Genomic DNA, 4,026 nt, shown 5'->3' with positions numbered 1-4,026 from the left:
GAAGGCGAAAGTGGAAGCAATAGTGAATGTTAAAAACCCAATAATGTGTCAGAGCTAAGATCATTCCTTGGGATGGTGCAGTTCTATGCACGATTCCTTCCAGATTTAGCAACTGTGCTAAAGCCGCTACATCATCTGCTACAAAAAGATGTGAAATGGCCATGGGGAAAGGAACTGCAACATGCATTTGACATCTGCAACGAAAACTTGACAAGTGACAAATTTCTTATTCACTATGATATGACACGCGAGATGAAACTTGCTTGTGATGCTTCAAGTTATGGTGTAGGTGCAGTGATCTCCCATGAATGACGGACAGGAAAAGCCTATTGCTTTTGCATCCTGCACCTTGTCATCAAGTGAACGCAACTATGCGCAGATAGAAAAGGAAGCACTCGGCATCGTGTTCGGAATCAAGAAATTCCATCAGTTTCTTCTCAGCAGACCATTCACCCTGGTGACTGATCACAAGCCACTATTAGTGATACAAGTCAGCTATACCTTCCATGGCAGCATCAAGGATGCAGCGCTGGGTAATTTTGCTGTCTCAGTATGACTACAAGTTAGAGTACTGAAGCTCCACGTGCAATGCAGTTGCAGATGCATTGTCCCGGTTGCCCCCATGAGAACTCTGACGTGGGAACTGAGAACTCAATCTACACAATGCAAGTTGTAGATGAAGACTTTCCTGTGACTGCAACAGAAATTGCAGCAGAAACAAAGAAAGACAATGTGCTGAAGTGGGTCTATGAACAGACGTTGAATGGTTGGACTGAAATCGATAGTGGATTGAACTCAGTTCTGAACTCAGAGCTGAAGCCTTTCCATAATCGATGCCATGAATTATCATGTGAGCAGGGATGCATTAAGTGGGGTAACAGAGTGCTTGTACCAGAGGCTTTGAGAAACAAAATTATGCACGAACTTCATGACGAACATCCTGGCATAGTAAGCATGAAGTCAATTGCCAGAAGTTTTGTGTATTGGCCTGGTATTGACAGGGACATCGAGTCACTGGTGAGCAAATGTAGCGTCTGCCAAAATTGCCGGAGTAAACCACCAAAAACACCACTGCAACCCTGGTCATGGCCAAGTAGACCTTTTCAGAGAGTTCATGTAGATTTTTGCGAAACATTTTGGTGCTGGTAGATAGTCATTCCAAATGGATTGAGGTGAAACATATGGGGTCAAGCACTACTACTGAGTGTACCATAGATGAGTTGAGATCAATTTTTGCATGCCATGATTTACCAGAAGAACTTGATTCTGATAATGGGCCTCAGTTTCGTTCAGAACAGTTCAAAGAGTTCATGCAGCAGAATGGTGTAAAACACACACTTGCTCCCCTATACCATCCAGCTTCTAACGGGGCAGCGGAAAGGTCTGTTAGAGTTGTCAAAGACGCTCTCAAGAAACAGGTTTTGCAGGGTAGTTCAAAGCTCAGCATGAAACATTGTTTGGCTAGTTTCTTGCTGAATTACAGAACCACACCACACACAACAACAAGTTACTCACCTGCAGAACTGTTGATGAAGAGAAGGCTAAGAATACGCTTAAGTCTAGTTCAACCCAATTTAGCTTTGAGAGTTGAACAAAAACAATTAAGTCAGAAACGCCATTTTGACTCCCACAAAAAGGAGAGGTACTTCAAGCCAGGTTCGTGTTCTCTGTCCTCCCAACAAGTCCAGTCGAGACAAATGGGATGTGGGGAAAATAGTGGAAATGTGTGGAACAAAAAGTTACCTAGTTGAAGTTGGAGATAGGATCAAAAGTGTTCATGTTCATCAAACGATTCTAGCCAAAGATGAACAAAAAGCTGAGCATGAAGTCCAAATCCCTAAGTCTTTATCTGAAAGTGAATTGGAAGAGCCAACTGTGATTGAAACACAAAGTTCAGTTAGCACAACCAAAGAAGCAGATTCCTCTGGTAAAAGTCAGGGTACTAAAACAGAGCCAAACAAGCCTACATGTGAGTCAACACCAAAACCTGTTACACCTGCTACTGTTAGACGATCCGGCAGGAACCGTAAACCAGTAGTCAAATTAGGTTTTTAAGTTAAGTAACTCACTATCTAGGTAGAATGAAAATGTGTAAATATGTAAAATAATTGTATTATGATATCATTTAAGATTTAATGAATACTGGTTTAAATCAAGTCTCACAACAAGAAAATTGTAATTGTGTACTTAGATTTAATACTTAAAAAAAGGAGAGCAGTGTAATGTATTCATGCATATTCATGTTTATGCTAATGAGTTGGTGTTGTTATAAGTATGGAATTTTGGGTAACAAAGCTCTCTTGTGATCCAGTCAGCCTGTGTGTAAGTTGTTATTCATTCTGCTGTCTGGAATATAACACATTCCAGCCGAGGTGCAGACCGTCCTGTTTGTACTGGTCCCGCCTCCCCCAGAACTGGCCCTGGAAATTTGAATCCCTCCCCCTTGCACCATTTTTCAAGCCAATATTCATCTGAAATATCCTTCTATTTCTACTCTGACTATCACGTAGCACTGGTAGTAATCCAGAGATTATCACCTTTGAGGTCCTGTTTTTAAGTTTATCTCCTAGCTCGCTAAATTCTCCCTGTAGGACCTCATCCCGTTTTTTACCTATACCGTTGGTGCCAATGTGCACCCTCCCCCTCCAGAATGTTCTGCAGCCTCTCAGAGACATCCCTAAACCTTGCACCAGGGAGGCGGAAACCATTCAACATCTGTTCATAGACCCACTTCAGCACATTGTTGTTTGCGGCCGCAGAAATGCCTATCCATTCCCCTTACAATTGAATCCCCTATTACTATAGACCTACTCTTTTTCCTCGCTTAGTGGATGTGTGCATCAGGGAATGCTGATGCAAAATTACCCCTCATACTGCGAGCACAAGTGAGCCATTGACGTGTCTGTTCATTACTATAGGTGTCTTTTTAACCAATTTTCAAAATTATTGACCTTACCAGTTAACCTTTACTTTGTCAACAAAACAGAACATTTCTGACAAATTCAGAAAATGAGTCCATGATTTATTATTAATAGCAGGGAAATGGCTGCTTGTATAGAACTGCATTCACTCATTATGAAGCAGTCAATAAACTCTGATACATTTTGATTGTTAACCATTGCTTTTTAAGTATCACTAGCACACCAAATGTTTATAAATTGCAGATTTATTGACAATTTTCAGTGTATTGAAAAAGTGTTTAAGCTCCAGCCTGCAATGAAAGTGGATACAGCAGTAACATAGTCAAATGGCTATGATGTACAATGGATTATTATTGTAATTTGTGAAATGTCTTAATGGGTTGTGGATAATGCCCACTCTGTCCAATCAACCTAAAGGCTGCCTCAATAAATGAACACTCAGTTATTTTTATGTGAGATCAGAAGTGAAAGCTGCAATGTTTCCTTGAAAGTATCTTTTGTACGTATATTCTATTTTTAACCACATGATGCTATTTAATGGGAAAGGTCACCTGATGTGTTAACCCACTTTTTATACAGGAGTAAAAATAGGAAATACTGGATGCATTCAACAAATCAGATGGTATCCGTAGAGAGTGAAACAGATTTAATGTTCTTGTTCAGCGACCTTTCATCTGGAGAATTGAGAGAGCCAAACTTGCTTTAAATTGCAGAGAAGGAGATGAAGTGGAGGGAACAAAACCGGAATATCTGCATTAGGATGGAGTAAATAGAAACATTAAATGAGAACTTACCGTTTAAGTGTTCAAGTGAGTTTATTGTCATGTGTCCCTGATAGGACAATATAATTCTGGCTTTGCTTCAGCACACAGAACATAGTAGGCATTTACTACAAAACAGATCAGTGTGTCCATATACCATTGTATAAATATATACACACATGAATAAATAGACTAATAAAGTGCAAATAACAGATAATGGGTTATTAATGATCAGTGTTTTGTCCGAGCCAGGTTTAATAGCCTGATGGCTGTGGGCAAGTAGGTATTCCTGAACCTGGTTGTTGCAGTCTTCAGGCTCCTGTACCTTCTACCCGAAGGTAGCA

At 40.4% G+C, this 4,026-nt stretch overlaps 1 pseudogene; it reads left to right on the top strand.

Moving 5' to 3' along the window:
* The first annotated feature begins 588 nt into the window (after nt 1-588).
* On the top strand, nt 589-3,647 carry LOC129696207 (uncharacterized protein K02A2.6-like; annotated as a pseudogene).
* The last annotated feature ends 379 nt before the right edge of the window (nt 3,648-4,026 follow it).

This window comes from Leucoraja erinacea, chromosome 4, assembly GCF_028641065.1.
Source record: "Leucoraja erinacea ecotype New England chromosome 4, Leri_hhj_1, whole genome shotgun sequence".
NCBI lineage: Eukaryota > Metazoa > Chordata > Chondrichthyes > Rajiformes > Rajidae > Leucoraja > Leucoraja erinaceus.
This window is presented reverse-complemented; position numbering and strand designations above follow the sequence as displayed.